The sequence below is a fragment of the Mus caroli genome, chromosome 6 (genome assembly GCF_900094665.2).
Source record: "Mus caroli chromosome 6, CAROLI_EIJ_v1.1, whole genome shotgun sequence".
In the NCBI taxonomy this organism is placed as follows: Eukaryota; Metazoa; Chordata; class Mammalia; order Rodentia; family Muridae; genus Mus; species Mus caroli.
Window position 1 is genome coordinate 133,641,907 of NC_034575.1, and position 19,766 is coordinate 133,661,672.

Below are 19,766 nucleotides of genomic sequence, written 5' to 3' on the forward strand. Positions count from 1 at the left end.
AGGTTTTTCAGTGGGTAGAGCTACCCAGCTCAATAATCTGAATTTTACTATTAGGCTCCACATAATAGAAGGAGAACACTGACTTTAAGGAGTCATTCTCTGACGTCCATACATGCCATATGACATGTGCATGTATGCACACATGAAGGAGTGAACGGATGGAGAAGTAAATACGTGCATTAAAAATTAAAACATCTAGGAAAATTAGGTTGTAAGAGTATAGTGGAAATGTTAGGATGAGCCATTTGTAGTGGTCCTTTAATGGTTACTGTAATAAAACACCAGAAGCTGGGAAAGTGTATATAGAAAAGAGGTTTATTTGGTTTAGAGTCTGGGCATTCAAGGACACAGTACCAGCAGTGACTTTGCTCTGGGAAGCCTGAATGGTAAAGGACATTATGGTAGGGTGTCTACAAGTGAACCATCTCATGATAAAACAGAAAGCCAGTGTAAGAGAGATCCTGCTTGCTCACTCTTTCACAATGTCTCACACTTCAAGAAGCAACAGGTGTCCTTTGAAAACTTCACTCATCCCTTCCAAGGATCCTTCTAGTACCTTCAATGACCTCTCTGTATGTGAGCATTTTTTCCCCCATGTGAGTGCCAGGGCTCAAGTATTTGCTAGGAAAAAAAATTAAACAGCAGTATGCAACCATGTGGCATACATGCATGTGTGTTTGCTCAAAAATGTGTGTGTGTGTGTGTGTGTGTGTGTGTGTGTGTGTGTGTGTGTGTACATGAGCAGTTTTGGTACCCAAATTTTCTGTCAGTCATCTTTTCAATGGCTCTTCTTTATTCTCTGAGATGGAGTCTCTCAGTCAAACCCAGAACTCACCTTATTCTGGGGGTCCTTTGTCTCCACATTCTGATGCTGAAATTTTAGAAGAGCTCCCATGTGCACCTCACTTTTACATGGTTTCTGGAGATCCAGACTCTCATCTTTATGCCTCTGTGCCAAGCACTTTAACCCCTGAGCCATCTTCCCAGACTTTTCTACCTTATTTTGTGAGATTCTGTTACTTAACTTGGAGATCACTGTTTGACTGGATTAGGTAGCCAGCAAGTCCCCAGGATCTTCCAGTCTTGGCTTCCCTGGTGCTGGGATTATAGGCAAACTTCCAGATGGTGGTGTCTCCCCCTATTTGGGTGCTGGGGATCAAACATCAAACCCCGTGTTTGTGTGGCAAGTACTTTATTGGCCAAGTCATTCCCCTGTCCCAATATTCATTCCTAGCATTTCTAAAGTAATAGCTTATACTTAGATACTTACCTCGTGTCCAGCATTGTACTAAGGGCTTTAATTTCACTGAATTGTGAAAGAAGCGTGTCTAGGTAGACACTAATATTGCAGATGAGGAACCTGGAGCACAGAAAGGTTAAGTGTCTGGTTAGTATCAAACAGCAAACACAGGAACCAGAACAGAACCATCTGCCTGACCAAGCTTGGTTCACAATCCCTCTCTCGTTCTGACTCTGTGGCACCATCAGATAGCCCAACCCCTCGCAAAAAAATAAGTTTTATGCTTGCGTTCATGAATGTGTGTATGTGTCTGTGCATGTCCATATATCTACTCCTGCCTCAAAGAATAAATGGATTTTTTATAAATTAGAAAGAAAATACCTCAGTATGGAAATATGCACTGAACACTATCGACCTAATAGCTAGGAAAATTAACAGGTAATTTTAAACCCTCTGTTACTTAGTCTTATCATTTAAATTCATTACTGTAATTCAGTATCTTATTCAACTCATATATATTACATATTGCCAGTTTTGGAATGAAAATGATCATTTTGAAATCATTTATAAAACTGCTGAGTATGTCAAGACCCATATTATAACAGTGAACAGAGCATACAGCAGCTTACTGGAGTGCCCCTTTTAGATTTCAGGATGCTTTTAAAGCTATTGTCCGGGTCTCCATTGCCCTGGGAAAATAATTAACATGGTTGGAGACAGGTATGGGTGCTGCAGGACAGAGCTCTGTCTGAGCTTGTGTTAGCTCCACACTCTGGAATGTTTTCTTTTAAAGGCACGACTTGATTCCCACCTTGCCTGTGTCCTCATGGAGGGTGGAATGTGTGTGTCTCTTTATTAGGCTGGTAAGTGGGGAATTTGGCTTTTTAAGAAACCAGATAAAAATGATTTCCATAGATCAGGAAGCTGAAGTAAGAGAAGGAGTGTGAGAAAATCCCAGCTAAGAGAAAATAAACAGAAAAGTATCTTAGCAATGCTTCCAGAGTGAGCTGCTGCTGGCATCGAGTGCCTGGGAAAAGAAGGGTGGCAAAATGGTTAGAGCCATGTACCCAAGTACATGCTACATGTGCGTGAAGATGTCAGGAGTAAGCCCCCCTTTTATATACCAATAGTTTAGAAGACTACAATAAAGCATTGTTTCCCACAGGAAAGCTTCATGAATTTAAGTTTAATTCTAAATCATTAATCAACAAGAAACTACATTCCCCAGGAAGTTTAATAAGAGAATGGGAAAGGATGCAGAATCAGGAGTTGGCTCAAATCAAGTTTGGTGATCTCCGTGTGAACTTGGCAGCTCACCTAACCTTGTTGACTCTCCATTTCCTCATCTGAAGAGTAATAAATATTTGAAAAGATCCCACTTTAATATCACCTATCTTTGGTATTTGAGGGAAAGAGAGCCCCGGTGATTGATGAAGGTCACATCTCAGGGAACCTCAGAACTATTTTCTTTCTTTCATAGTTATGAGAGGCCCTGAATCTTCAACTGCACAGTATATCTAACATTTTGGATGACCAAGACTGGTGAAGTCTGCTGTTGGTCATTGGATGGCAGTAGACAAAACATGCCAGAAAAAAGGTGGGATGTTCTGAGTGACTTTATGCAGAAATGAAGTCAGCTAGTCAGAGCTATTTTTAAAGTTATGATTCCTCATATAGGTCCACCCAAGCTACCAGGGCCTGATATCTCAACAGGCAAAGTACAAGAAGAACTGAATGCTGAGCCTCCGGCAATTGCTATGTCTCCTAGATAGATCAGGCACCTTCAGGATAGTAAAACAGGCAAGCCAAGCAGCAAGCAATAGGCAGATAAAGAGATAGCCATAACAAAAGGGTTCCTAGTCAGTATAGATACCAGAGTTCACACTAGATGACTTTGGACAATAGGCAGAGCTTGTTAGTGGTAAATCTTTTCCTTTACAACCTGTATTAATGGCTTTGTCTACTTCTCTTATCAGTATCTGACAAGATACTTGTCAAGTTTTAGCTTACAGTTTGAGGGATTGATCCCATCAGGACGGGAAAGGATGGTGGCAGCAGCATCTCCCAGCTCGTCACATTGTGATCACATATAGGAAGCAGAGAGCACAGAGGAAGTAGGCCCAGGCTATCAGACTTCAAGGCCCACCCCCAACAAGTGACTTCCTCCAATAGGGTTCTACCTCTTAAGGTACTACAACCTTCCAGAGCTGCACTATGAGCTAATGACATGACCCTGTGAGAGATAATTCACATTCAAGCACCATCCCATCCCAACACAAGTACCCCCATAATGTGTTGCTATTTTGAATATCTTTAGATAGCCTTCCCACAAACCTGTCCTAGTAAACAGAATCAGCCCACCCCAATATAAACCACTTTTCTCATAGGTAGCAGAGAAAGAACTAGATTTGGATTATTGATGATAGGTTTATGTCATGAGAGAGTTGAATATAATAATTTGACTTGAGAAAACTTTGTAAGAGAGTTCTTTAGAGAAGATGATCTCTGAGTGCTGTGGTAGGCCTCAAAGTGCATTTACACATATCCTCAACATAACAGGTTTAAACATCTCATGTTTACCATTTCTACAATGGTTCATGGACCACTAAACCAATGCCCAAATATTTACCCAACACCTCTATGCAGTGACAGTTTTTATTGATATAAGTTGTCATGGAGGTGAAATGATCCAGAACTGGTGAGCTGTGTCACTTGGCATCTTTCTGTACTTTATGTTGCCAACTGGGAGTCTATGTGATGCGCAACTGAGATTCTTCATGGAGAGGTAGAGGAATAAGTCAGTATACATTGTCCTTGGATGTTCCTCCTTCCCAGTATTTCCATGATATTAGCAAAAAAGTAAAAGGGGAAAGGTGGGAGCCTGGTCTGACCCAGCACCATGGCAAATGAAGCCTAAGGTGGTAGCCTGAGCAGCGGGGAAAGTTCTAACTATTTTGTCTTGGTAACAGCGGGTACATTTACAAGCTGATGGCATAGAGCTGAGCCGTCTTTTATGTGTGTGCACTGTATGCATGGATGTATATTCCTGCACATGCTCATATGTTTGTTTGAATATGATGGGTGAGTGAGTCAGGCAGAGACAAATGTGTATGGAAGCCGGAGACTGATGTTGATATTGGGATTTTTCTCTGCTGCTCTCTGACTTATTTTTTGAGACAAGATCTCTTACTAAATTTGGAGTTTACCTATTTGACTGGAATACCTGGCAAGCGAGCTCTGAAATCCTCTGATCTCTGCCTCTCCAGCACTGGCTTTTGTATATACTGCTGTACCTGGCTGTTAACATAGATGCTGGGGATGAACTCGGGCCATAGTGTTGACATGGCAAACACTTTCCCAACTGAGCCGCCCCTATCCTCAGAGCCTTTCTTTTTCAATGAATGCATTCCATACTTTCCTCATCACTAAGACCCACCACATGAGGAGAAGCAACTGAAGAGAGGAAGGACTTACTTCGATTCATTTTGAGGTATGGTTCATCCCAGGGAGGAAGGCACAGAAGTGGGAAGGGTCCACACTATGGCAAAGGAGCTCCAGGAGACTTGCTCACAGGAATCAGGAAGCAGAAGGCAGATGGGCTGCTCTATAAGCCTCAATGTCTGCCCTACAGCAACTCACTTCCTAAAAGTTCTACAAACTAGAGCCCATGTGTTCAAACACATGAGCCTACAGGGGAGTTTTTTTTCCATCTAAATCATTGTGATGCATATTTATTCAGTGTATAATGGATCCTTGGGTTTATTTCCACTTTACAGCCTGGGCTGGAGGACATCTCCATTAGGGTAAGCCTTGATAATGAGAGTTGAGGGCACCGTGACAGTATAGCCATCTTTGTTGGTGTTCTGGAAAGCTGGCTGGCTGGGTTTGGCATTTTCTCTGCTGTGGCATAGTGTGCTTGGACTTTATTGGGATAGGCCCCTTGTTGAGCATGAAAGCTGGTTTCCTTTTTCCTGCCAGAAGAGCTGGCGCTCTCATTCACCATAGTTTATGGGTCTGCTGGATCCAGCTCAAATACGCCTCAGCAGAGTCTGTCTCTGGGGAGAAAGCAGCTCTTGAGAAAGGGCAGTTAAAGATACTGTTGTTTGTCTCAGATTCTTATTAGCATCTGGGACCAGGTGAAGACAGGGACAGGGATGAGGCCAAAGCCCACAGCCCCCACACAACCCAATTATGCAGCTAAGTAGCTTTCCACAAGGTGTTTCACTGGCAAAAGCAGTATTTGCAGGAGGCTTTCTTGAGGCAAAAGCTGGGGGCGGAGGATATAGGTCATTTAGCTATACAATGAGGCAAAAGTCCTACTTGCCAAGGCTAGAAAGGTAGGTGGTAGAATTGGTGCATCCAATTTTCTAAGACTACATTTATCTCTTTGGCTCCATTTCATCCCTGTCATCACCCTTAGATAGGAGCAAGCTGGGATTAAAGCTCAGAAAAAATGTTTTGTAGGAGGTAACTAGTAACTTATTCAGTGTAGTTTTCTTTACTGATTCCAGCCAGCATCATGAATAGCATTGACTTTTGCATGGTGTGGTGAGCCATTTGTGACACTCTCCCAGCTATATCTTGAGGTTTTGTTCCCACAGAATAGTTACTGTCACCTGGCAAGGGTACAAAAAGAAGGTGCCACATATCTCGGTTGATAAGAGCACTGGCTGCTCTTCCTGAGCACCTGGGCTTGGTTCCCAGCATCCACATGGCAGCTCATAATCACCTATCACTCCAGTCCTGGAGATCTTCTGCTCTCTGTTGGCCTCCAAGGGTACTAGGACACATGAAGTGCACAGACATACATGCAGGCAAAACACCCACATGCACAAACAAACAAACAAACAAACAAACTTTTAACGCAGGTGCTGTCCTTGAGAATTGGATTCCCACTATACATTGAACCTGTCTTGATCCTGTACCTTCCCCTTCCATTGCCTTTGACTGCAAGACATCAATGTGCCTCAGTCACAAGGTTTATGGTATTTTTATTAAAGAGCCATGAGTGGAGTCTGGGGATTTGGACATAATTCAGAAATCCCAAGAAGCAGAAGGAGAAGGGGTCAAATGTCTACTGCAGTTACTATCTGAATATTACTGGACTACAGACGTGTTGTCACAGAAAAAAACATCTCTTGGTGGGTTTTGCTTTATTTTTGTGACCGTGAAGATTGAATCAAAGGTCTGGACCCTGTAAGTCAAGTGTTCTGCCATTGAAACACATCCCAGTTCTTAGATGGTTTATTAGCAGATGTCTTGATTACTTTAGAATTTGACAATTTCATACAAGTATGAAATATATCTGGCACTCCTCACCTGTCCACTCTCCTTTATCCCTTTTCCATTCCCACAAACCCCTTCTTCTCCCAATAAGTCTCCATCCAAGTTTCATGTCTTTTTGTTCTGCGTGTGATTTTAATCCCATTTGGTTGAGTCGCAGACACACTGGGCCTGACTTGAAGCTCATCACTGGACCACAGGCAACTTGCCAGCAGCTACACCATGGAAGCCGATGTTCCTCTTCTTTCAGAACCCCTGACTGTCAGTAGTTCTCCTGGGGGCAGCCTTCCCCATCTATGATTGTTGTTGATAGGCTAAATTCTATGCAGAAACCATAACTGCTGTGAGTTCATGGTTGCCACAGCCACATCATACCCATAGGACACTTTCATAGCCCCACCCCCACCTCCGCAATATGATTCTTGTATCTTTTGCCCTACTTTCCCATAATGTTCCTTGAATCTTAGAGAAGATTATATGGGTGTACCATGTAAGGTGCAACACTCAACAGTCACGTGTTCTCTGCACCTTGCTGCCCATATGTTCATATTAACTGACACTTGCTGCAAAGAAAGCTTCTCTGACCAAGACCGAGAGCAATACTACTCCATGGGTATGTATATATGTACACACACACACACACACACACACAATTTGACAATGCAGTCACTTAGCAAAACTAATAGGTTCACCTTTGATTTTGAGATCCCTAGACATTAGCCTTTGACCTGGTCCATAGAATCAGTCATGAGCTCTTTCCCATGGAAAGGACCTGAAAGCCCATCAGAAAGCAGTTGGTTACCTCTATAACAGTTAAGCTACTATTGCACCAGTGGCATATCTTATGTTGTAACATGCAAAATTCATAGCTATAAGAGGTGATTGCTAATTTTTCTCTCCTAGCTGACTGCATGCCAGCTTTGGCACAATGGAAGTGGCCAGCAGAAAGGAAGCTTCCAGATCAGTTCCAGGCTCATTTTTGTATTTTGTAACCAAGGTATGTGGTGACTCCAGCAAGAGGGTTTTATCATTTGGCTCTTCATGGCAGACTAAGAGAAATGGTAATAATTTATATTGTTTGGAGGAGTCTTTAGAATATTTTGATTAACAACTTAAGAGGCGGTATTCCACCCCTGGCAATTAGATTTTTGTTTAATAGTCAATAGATTCTAAACATAACATTCTGTGGCATCTTTTCATTGTTGTTGTTTACTGGAATCTAAGTAAGTGGTTCTTGGAATCATCCAGGTTTCATATTCAATTTAGAAATGATATGAGAAATCCCTCCACAGAAAAATCTATGAGCCCCGTTTCCTGGGAGAATGCCAAGCATCAGTTAAAAGAATGATATAACCCCTAACATAAAATGTAAAGCTAAAGAGGAGTAGCAATGAGCTTGTCAGCATTTGCTGAGTTGGTCTCTCATAATTACCTCTGTTACTATGTGGAAAGTATGACTATACTGTTATTAAACATCTTTGTTAATTATTTTAATCGATAATGAATGAGCTTCCCCTGGATTGCTCAATTTGCTTTCTTATAGAACACAGGACTACCAGCCCAGGGCTAGTACCACTCACAATGGGTCCTACCACCCTTGATCACTAATTGAGAAAATGCTTTACAGCTGGATCTCATGGAGGCATTTCCTCAAGGGAGGCTCCTTTCTCTGTGATAACTCCAGATTGTGTCAAGGTGACACACAAAACCAGCCAGTACACTCAGCATCAAGGAAATTGTTACCTCAGTATTATAGGCATTAATTTATAATAAAATCTTATCTATTCCTATTCTATTTTCCAAATAATTACTACAGAGACCTATTTTATGGACAAGCTGTAAGCCTAGGCTGGACAGGTTCTGGGCTATTCTAACCCCTAAACCTCTTACTTCTAGACAAAAGCCCTACTACTTGCCAGTCTGCTCTTTCCCTGGCTCTCTCTGGTTTGTATGTGTCTTCATGTCTCATCTCTTATCATGACTTCATGATGAATCCTACTGGTTTTCTATGTGGTCTTTATACTTCTTGTCCTGGTTGTTCTACTTTTCTCTCGCTGAGACTTTTGGCTGAGATTGGAAGTCATGCCTTCCTATTTCCTTTGCCCAGCTAATTGGCTGATCAGCTCGTTATTAACCAATCAGAATGTTTACAAAGCACTGAGACAAGGTGATGCTTCAGAGAAATAACAATACCAAAGTCTGGCCTGTAATCAACTCTCTGCAGGTATATAAATCATCATTAAAATAATACAAGGAAATTCTTTACCCAGTATATAAAACATCACTCTAACACAGGGTAAAGGGTTTGAAAAAGATATTTCAAGCAAATGGATTTAAGAAGAAAGCTAGTTTGGCCATTTTAAGATCCAACAAAATAAGCTTCAAACCAATAAGAACTAATTAAAAGATATAGGGAAGACTACTCCATACTCATCAAAGGAAAAAAAATCTACTATGATGCCATTTCAACTCTTAGCATCTATGTCCGAAACACAAGCGTTTATTGGGAGAGCTTGATTGTAGAGGCGAAGAGACACCAAGCCCAGAACTGGTGCTGCTTATATAGGCCTAGGAGAGGCGTGTCTCACACCCAGATTGGTTGTGCTTGGGTTATGCTTATGACCTCATTTGCATGCCTACATCTGATTGGTTAACTTGCCTCTCATCTGATTGGTTGACTTGTCTCTCATCTGATGGTTAATTTCGGTTAATTCTCAAAACCTCATCTTGGCAAAAGAACTTTACTGCCTATGTATGTGTGGTGGCCAGTGGTAGCCAGCGCCACCCTGCAACGGCACATGTGGCTTCCCACACACAAGACCACCCAAGTTTGCAAAGGAAACATTATTACAACTTAAATCACAGGTTGGTCCCCACACACTGATAGTGGGAGACTTCAATACCCTACTCTTTCCAATGGACATGTCACCCAAAAACAAAAACAAACAAAGAAAAAAACAAAACAGAGAAGTGGACGTAACAGATATTTACAGATATTACATTTCACCCAAACCCAAAAGAATACACCTTCTTCTCTGAATCTCATGGAATTTATTCCAAATTGACCACATATTCAGACACAAAGCAAGTCTCAACAGATACAAGAAAATTGAAAAAACTATTTGCGTCCTATCAGATCAGTATGAATTAAAACTAGATAACAACAACAACAACAGAAACAACAGTAATCATATAGACAGAACAACTCACTACTGAATGAAATGAGTCAAGACAAAAATAAAGAAAAAAATTGAAGACTTTGTAGAATTCAGTGACAAGGAATACACACACCAAAACTTATGGACCACAATGAAAGCGGTGTTAAGATGAAAATTCATAACACTAAACTTTACATTTAAAAATTTAAAGCTTGTACCAACAATTTAACAGCACATCTCAAAGTTCTGGAATAAAAGAAGTAATCAAACTTGAGGAGTAAGAAATAATCAAATTTGAGGGCTAAAATCAAAACCACAGAAACAAATAGAACAATACAAGGAATCAATGTGTAAAAAGAGTTGGTTCTTTGGGAAAATCAACCCAATAGACAAACCCTTACCCAAACTAACCAAGAGGCAGTGAAAGCATATCCAAATTAACAAAATTAGAAATGAAGAGAGGGACATAACAGATACACAGGTCATCCAGACAGTAATAAGGACAAACTTTAAGAACCCATGCTCCACCAAATTGGAAAATCTAAAAGAAACAGGTACTTTTCTGAATAGGTACCACTTACCAAAGTTAAGCCAAGATCTGGTAAACAATCTAAATAAATCTATAATCACTAGTGAAATAGAAGCGGTCATTAAAAAAACTCCTAACAACAACAACAACAACAAAAGCCCAGAATCTGATGGTTTTAGTGCAGAGCTCTACCAGACTTTCAAAGAAGAGTCAATGCCTTAAATTACTCCACAAAATAGAAACAGAAGAAACATTATCCAATGCATTTTATGAGATCGTAGTTACCCTGATACCTAAACCAAACAAAGACTCAACCGAAACAATAGAATTTCAGACCAAACTCTATCACAGACATTGATGTAAAAATACTCAATAAAATACTCACAAATGTAATCCAAGAACACATCAAAAACATCATCCACCATAATCAAGCAGGTTTCATCCTAGGGATGCAAGGATGATTCAGCATCCCAAAATCCATCAATGTAATTGATCATATAAAAAAAAAAAAACTAGAAGAAAAAAAAAAACGGCAGGTTCATCTGATTAGATGCAGAAATGACCTTTGACAAAAATTCAACACCCCTTCATAATAAAAGTCTTGGAGATATTGGGTGTACAAGCATATGCCTAAATATAATAAAGGAATTTTATATCAAGCTCATCACCAACATCAAATAAATGGAAAGAAACTCAAAGCAATTCTGAGAATATCAGGAACAAGACAAGGTTGTCCATTCTCTCCATATCTATTCAATATAGTACTTGAAGTTATCTAAAACAATAAGACAATTGAAGGAGATCAAGAGGATATAAACTGGAAAGAAAAAAATCAAGTATTAATATTTATGAATAATATGCTAGCATACATAAGTGACCCTGAACTATTCTATCAGGGAACTTCTACAGCTGATACTTTCAGGAAAGTAAGTGGATACAAAATTATCTAAAAAAAAAAAAAAAAAAAAAAAAAAAAGATCAGTAGCCCTCCTATACACAAATGACAAACAGAATGAGAAAGAAGTCAGGAAAACAATATCTGTCACAATAGCTTCATATAATCTAAAATACATTGGGGTAACTCTAACCAGGCAATTGAAATATTGATATGATAAAAAAAAACTTCAAGTCTTTGAAAAGGGAGATTTAAAGGATATCAGAGATTCCAAGCAATCCCCATCAAAATTCCAACACATTTTTTTACAGACTTTGAAAATCCATTTTCAACTTCATATGGGAAAACCGAAAACCCAAGAGAGCTAAAACAATCCTGAACAATAAAAGAACCGCCATGCTTTACCATTCCCGACTTTTAAGTTGTACTACAGAACTGTAATAATAAAACCATATGAAGTATTAGCATAAAATGGACACATTGTTCAATGGAATTTAATTGGAGACCTAGTCATAATTCCACATATATATATATTGAATTATGTGGAAATATGTGGATGCCTGATTTCTAAAAAAGAGTTTAGAAATACATGCTGAAGAGAAGACAGCATCTTCAACAAATAGTGCTGGTCAAACTGGGTGTCTGCATGTAGAAGAATGCAAGCAGATTTACATTCATTACCTTACCCAAAACCCAACATAAAACCAGATACACTAAACTTGATAAAAGAGAAAATGGGAAATGGTTTTGAATGCATTGGCACAGCACAGGACTTTCAGAACAGAACACTGATAGCATAGGTACTAAGATCAACATTTAATAAATGGGACCTCATGAAAATTAAAAACTTCTGTAAGGCAAAGGACACTGTCAATCAGATTTTAAGCTCCTCCTAGCCCTGATGACGTTTAGTTATGCTGATAATCCTCATTGACTAGATTTAGGTTAGATTTAGAACCACCTAGGAGACCCACCTTTTGGTGCATCTGGGTTTCTAGAGAGGTTTAACTGAGAAGGGAAAACTCACTCTGCTTATAGGGAGCCTCATCTCCTAGGCTGGGTTGAAATAAAAAGGGGAAAGGAGCAAAGCAATCTCAAGTATTGATCCACTGACCAGCTACCTCACACTCCTGATACCATGCCTTCCCCACCATGATAGGCAGGATCCCTCAAAACATGAGCCAAGACAAACCCTTCCATAACTTGCCCTTTAAAGGCATTTTGTCTCAGCAATGAGAAGTAGAACGAAAGCAGTCCTCACGTGAATTGTTGAATGACCTTGTCTTTTGGTGACTGAATGAGGAATGTATCTTTCCAGTAAGGGGTTGGGGCAGGTGACTACCTATTCTCTTTCATGTCAGATTTTTTTTTCACAAATAAGCCAACTGTAATAGGTATTATTTTGTATTTAAAGTGCCTTCTTCAAGAGCCTTAAATGTTTCACAACAATGTCTCTCATTAATCCCCACAACAGCCCTGTGAGGTAGGTGTCACTCCCATTTTACAAAAGAGGGAGCTGGAAGCACCATGAGGTAATGTGTTCTGTAGGCTGGAAATCTACAGCCAGTGGCAGCTCCTTGTTCTCTCCGGCCTTAGTCCCATCCATTCAAATCCTTCCACCTTCTCTGTTAGCTGCCACGTCGTTCCCTTCCCTTTTGAATACTTGAGATTCTACCCAGGCTTCCCTGCTTCTGTTCTCCACAGCACCACCTGCCTCCTGATTTACCTCACAAGCATCATCTCGCCTGCATTCTTCCCTTCATACCTTGCTGCCTGTGCCCTGGATGACTTGCAGCCCGACCCTTCCTGCCCTTGGAGGTTGGAGGTGAGGTGGTGCAGAATCAAGACACAGACCCCAGGAGCAGGTCAGAAACACTGTAGCAAGCTCATCTGAATGCTGCTTCAAGCTCCTTTAATATCCTCTGCCCACGCCTCATTGGTCCCAAGAAGCAGCAGTTCCCGATTGGCTGGCATTGTCTGCACTAGCAATCCTTGGTCTCTCAGGCAGTTCTCAATTAGGTCCTCCTGCAGGAAATTCTGTGGACCATTCCTGCTACAACACCTAGCTCTGGCCAATGAGATTATGAGGAGAGATGACCTGGGCCCTTTTCTCTCGAACTCCTCTGCTAAAGCTATACCTTCTCCCAGAAAGTAGAGCCTGCACCAGTGGGATCCCTGATGAGCTGTCAGGGCTCTATGGGTGTGAGGGGTAGACCATGTATGTTTAAGACTCTGAGATTTGGGGTTTGTCTTGTTATTTAGGACAATCTGACTACAGCACCCAGTCTTTTAGTCCTCCAGTTCTTTCAGTAAAACTTTCCAGGACATCATATTGCCTACAAATATAGCTGTGAATTGGCTTTCAAGAAAATGCAAACTCTCCCTGTCAACTTCCCCTCTCCACTTTCTCACCATACTCGTGGGCTGGCCAAGTAGGGAAATGTCACCACTGCCTTCAAGTGATCATGACTTGACTTCAAATGTTACCTTGTTATTCTGATCAGATCAGGTTGAAATCCAACCCTTCATTAAAGCACAGATCTTAACGATAAAACCTTCCTGGCTTGACAAGTGGGTAGTGCTTCTGGCCCTCTGGGATCGCTTAACAAGTTGTATTTTATCTTCAGTGTCACTTCGTATCTTATAATGTAGTTATTCGTGCCTGTAGTTTGCTTCTATTAGACTAATCTATCTTAAGGCAGATACCGCTCCTATTTACCATGGAATCCTCTACAGTATCAAGCCATGCAGTTGATAAATAAGTGATTCATGAATTAAATATTACTCTTCAGGGGAGGACCATGGCCTTCTCTTTTAAATTCCAAGTGATCACAGCTCAGTAAGTGGCTTGAAATGCCACCTGTGAGATGGGCAGGCGTTCTCTGGCGAGCCTCCTTCTCTGTTGGGAGATTTTTTGCAAACAAGAGTCAGGCATCACAGCGAGCCCAGCTACCAGGAAGGCGAGCTTAGACTTTATGTCTATGGTATGTTAGGCATCCCTACTACCAAGAATAAACTAAAACAAGAGGAAAGTTTAATGCATTAACAGGGACTAATTTAGAGATCAGCAGATCTTTGACTCAAGGAGGGATAGCTGTGAGCTTCAGAGAGCCTTGGTGCATTGGAAAAAGTTTCTCAAAACAACAATGGGTGCTGAAGCCTTATAGCTACATTGACACAGGAAAGGGAAAGTAAGATTTAGAAGATACTAAATGGAAGAGATTCCTTAGATAGAAATGAAAGGAAACAATGTAAGGGATCAGACAGGAAAACCTTCATCCTACTGACAGACTATTCCACATATCAAACTCCAGCATGAGAGATATAGGTGGGGATTGGTGGAGGGAAGAAGGGAGGGAGGGAGGGATAGAGGGAGGGAGAGGGGGGTTGTACTCAATGCACTTGGGATTGAATCTTTGTGGTGAAGAACTGATTCATTCAAATAGTCACAAGTGCTTTGAAAAAGGTTCAGCACCAGACATTGGAAAAAAGATGCTGAGAACTCCTGGTGTCTCCCTTCTGGAAAGTCAGCATCCAGAAATTGATATTTACAGTGTGATGAGTCAAGACAGCCAAGCACAAATACATGGGCCCATCTGGGAGGGGTTGGAGGTAGAGACCTCTGCACTTGCTAGAACACACCATGAAGGAATAAAGTCCTCACTTGTTGCTGGTACTTTTTACTGTGGCTTCTCTATGTTGCCCAGACTAGTGTTCCAGTCAGAGACCTAAAACCAAGATCCATGCTGTCACAGGACAAACATCACTACACTGTTTCCTGATAACAATTCTATTCCCCAGAAGCCAAAAATACTCCCCAAAGGATGGTAGGAACTCCACAAGCCAGTTTATGATGGTCTGTCCAACTTTCCATGAGTAGAAGACTATTTAGGGACTCTTAAAACATTTTTATGTATGTGCACATGAGTGCAAGTGTCTATGGAGACCACAAGAGGGCATCAGATCCCTTGGAACTGGAGTTCTAGGCATTTGTGAGCCATCTGACATGTGTGCTGGGAACTGAGTTTAGGTCCTGTGGGCAAGCAGAACATGTATTTAACCATATAACAAGTTTTTTTCTCAAGCAATGCTGCCTGGGAGGAAGTTCTGCAGTTCTGATGCATTCTATGGTTTGGTATCCAGAAAGATAGCCAGCAGCCATGGGTGGTACTAGCATTTGTCTGAAGAATTAGGTTTTAATCCCTGTAGACATGCACTCTTGTGACTACCATATTGAGCAGTACAGGCCTTAACCACTGTGACTGCCTTTAATTATGTCACTAGGCATGTGACTCTTGCTGTCTATCTAGCCTGCTTTAACATCTTTTGGGGTCAATGTTCCAAGTGCCTGAGCCTTTGAGAACCAAGCTAAACACAAGACAAGTCAGACTATGTGTGTCTACCAGTGTGACTCTGCGGTGTGAAGGTGTGAATCTGTGGTATGTAGGTGGGTCTGCTGGTGTGAATCTGTGGTGTGTAGGTGGGTCTGCTGGTGTGAATCTGTGATGTATAGGTGGGTCTGCTGGTGTGAATCTGTGGTGTGTAGGTGGGTCTGCTGGTGTGAATCTGTGGTGTGTATGGACTAAGCTCTTCTTGTTCAAGCCCACCTCCCAACACTATTACAGTTGGGTTTGTCTCCAGTACATGAACTTCGGTGAGCACATCTCATCTGTCACAGAATTCTAACCTGCTGAAGCCATTCTTTCTGGCTTTCAGCATGTGGCAGTACTCTGTCCTAAGACAGCTTGAGTTTTACCCGTCAAACACTATATTCCATCCACTCAAGATAAAAGATCTTAAGATTTCATTATAAACTCTACAGAAAAGGCCATTTCACAGCCGTTGACATGCCTGAGTTAGTCCTGGGTTGACTATTACTAGCTCTAGCTCTGGTTAACTAGCCTGTGCTAACTATTACTAGTTCTAACTCTGGTTTCCCAGAATGTTCACAATGATTGTGAAATTTACATCCAGAAATGATGGTGAGCATTTCTTGTTTTGTTTTAGCATTTTTATTTGTCTTTGTTCATAATAAGTTTCACTTCTGTGATTTTTATCAGAGAGAGAGAAAGAGAAAGAGAAAGAGAGAGGGAGAGAGAGAGAGAGAGAGAGAGAGAAAGAAAGAAAGAAAGAAAGAAAGAAAGAAAGAAAGAAAGAAAGAAAGAAAGAGAGAGAGAGAAGAGGGGGCATAAAGGTGGGTAGGGAAATGGAAAAGATCTTGGAGGAGTTGGAGAGGGAAAATGATCAAAATATATGAAAAAATTTAATAAACAAACAAAAATAATCTAAACATTTTATTGAGTAAATAAATGAGATAAAATAGATGTGATAAAAATGTAAGATACTGGAGCTGGAGATACGGCTCACCAATTAAGAGCACTTGTTCTTGCAGAGAACCTGGATTTGATTCCCAGCATCCACATGACAGCTAGCAGCCATCCATAACTCAAATTCTAGGGGGATCTGATGTCCTTTTCTGATCTCCTCAGACACCAGGCATAAACATAATACACAGACATACAGGCAGGCAGAACAAACACTCATACATATAAAGTAAGTAAGCAAGTAAGTATATCTTTGACAATAAAGACTATAACATATACATGGTACATCATGTCGAATCAAATCTAGCATAAATTATGCATCAGGAAAAAATACCACTAATTACATTATGGTGGCATAATGTACTATCAAATTAATTTAAACATTTTAATTATATTGACGTGTGTGTGTGTGTGTGTCTGCATATGTATGGTGGCAGAGGGCAAACTACTGGAAATAGTTCTTCTCTTACACCATGTTGGATCCAGGGGTTGAACTTGGGTTGTTGGGCTTAGCAGCAAGCACTTTTACCTGTAGAACTCTCTCACTGGCCCATACTAAATTTATATTCAAAGCTTTAAAACAGACACTTTGAGTTTATTTAAACATACTATTTTATAGTATCTATCTGCCTACATCAACAAGCAGAATATCTAAATCTGCTACAAAGGGAGAATTTTATTTTTTAAAGTTGTTTAGAGTTATCAACATCTATGTTTTTTGTATATAATGCCAACTTCTGTGCTACTGGGAGCATCAAGATGTGAAATTTCTGGAACAATTTTCTTCTGGGATTTTCTCTTAAACTGTTGACATCTTTCTGCAAACTTTGAAGATGGTGTTTTCTTGTTTCTATGTGAGATTTGTCCATGGATCTGTGACAGCAAAGCTGGTCTAGTATTAGGGACCTCCCCACATTATGCCCCTTAAATCATCAAGCAGATGTTCCTGCTTTGCAGGAAAGAAAAGGCTTCTAGTCACCACGCATCAGACTTGTGCTTCCACCTTATCAATTTTCACCAGTGCTTTTGAGTCTCTGTGTATTGTATAAACACAAGGGATTTTTGTTTCAAAGCCAAGTCATAGCCTGTTCTTTGTAAAGATGCTTCACAGGACATTTAGATTCAACAGTGTAGCCCCAAAGAATAACAAGTGACAAACTGAACTGGAGGAGAAACTTGGCATAAAACAATAACAAGCCAATGTTTCTGGGTCAGGGAGGTGCAACTCGTTTTCAAGCATCAGAAGATGTCAGTGGGGGCGACACCATGTGAAACCTGATGAAGTAAGGTCTTCGGATTCCTGTGATGGCTCTTGATCAAGCGTCTCTATCTTGTTTAATATAGACAGAAAATTCCTCCGTCGTGAATCCTCTAAAACAAAGACACTAATAGCAAATCCCCCCCGCTCCCCGTTTCTCAAAGTAATGTTCTATAATCTGGAATGATTTGTCAAGTTTAGGGGATAAAGTAGCTGAATTTAGCTTAGACACATCAAAGTATAATCTGGGCTTCTTCCTATCCTCTTTTAAAAACAGCTTCTTACCTTTGTCATCTAATGCCTATGAGGGAGAAAGGCTACAGTTCTCACTTGTGTTATGCTCAGTGTCAGGGGAGGGGGAGAATTAGTTGCTTCTCTTATTGTTGTGACCCTGGATCCATAACAGGAAGTAACAAGGGAGATAGGTTGAGGAAGGCCTGGTGGTGAGAAGCATTGGAGCTGTGGCGGTAGGAGCAGGGTGTAACTACTTACAGTGAGTCCAGGCTGGTATTCAGCTCACTTTTGCTTCTTATTCATCCAGGGGTAGGTTCAGCCCACATATGCTCTTTGGTTGGTGGTTCAGTTTCTGGGAGCCTACAAGGGTCTAGGTTACTTGACTCTATTGATCTTCTTAACCCTTCCCCCAGTTCTTCCACAAGACACCCCAAGCTCCATTTAATGTTTGGTTGTAGGTCTCTGCATCTATTTTGGTCAGCTTCCAGGTGGATCTTCTCAGAGAATAATTATGTTAGTATCCTGTCTGCAAGCATAACAGAGTATCATTAATAGTGTCAGGGATTGGTGTTTGCGCTTGGGATGGGTCTCAAGTTGGGCTAGTCATTGGTTGGTCATTCCCTCAGTCTCTGCTCCATCTTTGTCCTTGCACTTCTTGCAGGCAGGGATAGTTCTACCTCAAGACCCAGCTATATCACTCCTGTGTGTACACCCAACAGATGCTTCACCATACCACAAGGACTCTTGCTCTACTATGCTCATAGCAACTTTATTTGTAATAGCTAGAAACTGGAAACCACCCAGATGTCCCTGAACTGAATTATGGATACAGAAAATGTGGTTCATTTACACAACGGAATACTTCTCAGACATTAAAAACAAAGACATTATGAAACTTGAAGGCAAATGGATGGAGCTAGAAAATATCATCCTGAGTGAGGCAACCCAGACTCAGAAAGACATGCATGGGACGGACTTACTGATAAATGGATATTAGCCATAAAGTAGAGGATAAACACGCTACAATCAACAGACCCAGAGAAGCTAAATAGCAAGGGGAGCCCAAGGGAAGCCCAAGGGAAGATGCTTGAATCTCTCTCAGAAGGGGCAATAAATAGCTCTTTAATTTCAAGACAGAGTCTTATTCTTTAGCCTACTCTAGCCTTGGATATATGGCAATCCTCCTGCCTCAGCTTCCTAAAAGGCTGGGATGACAAGCATGAATCATTACACCCTGATGTTTCTTGTGACTTGTTGAGTCTTGTTGAGTTTCACTTCTCACCCAGGTAAAACATCTCCTCATATTTACCTTGTTCTATTCCTCTGTCTTCTTTCCCCCAGAACAAAGCCTACCCCTCTTGATCTGTTGGAAAGATACCTGGTATTTGAATCCTGGAGTGAGTGTATCCATGAGAGCGAGCACTATAGCAATGGCCTTCATGCCTGGCCTCTTCCTGTAGGTCTTTGATGGCTAGAGATGCTGCTTCCAGGAGGAGGTGAAAAGAATCAACGTCACCCACACCCATGTGCTAACATCTTACCCAGAGGTGCCTGGCCTCCCAAGAGCAGAAAGTAGCTTCCCCTCTTCCCTTAGGTTCCTGGTCTGGACTTAAGCTAGGGTTCGCACAGCTTTAATGACAGCCCATTGTCAGCTGCTTCTCATGCAGGTCAGCTTGGGGAGCCAAAGCTTTGGGTAAAGGCATCTGCAGCAGTACACTCTGAGCTCAGCTAGACAGCTCTTTATGTGCTCCCTACTCAGCGCCGTACAACTCCAGCAGGCTCTGCCCAGACACAGGGGCCTTGTGAGGTGGGCAGTGGGGGTACTGCAGATCAAGGAATGGGTTA

At 41.2% G+C, this 19,766-nt stretch overlaps 1 long non-coding RNA gene across 1 annotated transcript in view; it reads left to right on the forward strand.

Annotated features, from left to right (window-relative positions):
* The first annotated feature begins 1,528 nt into the window (after window positions 1-1,528).
* The window catches only part of LOC110295569, a 23,325-nt gene continuing 5,087 nt past the window's right edge, over window positions 1,529-19,766 (forward strand). Inside the window, exons 1-2 of the long non-coding RNA XR_002378101.1 lie at window positions 1,529-1,678; window positions 7,427-7,520. This is a non-coding gene — a long non-coding RNA (uncharacterized LOC110295569). The remainder of the gene's footprint in view (window positions 1,679-7,426; window positions 7,521-19,766) is intronic.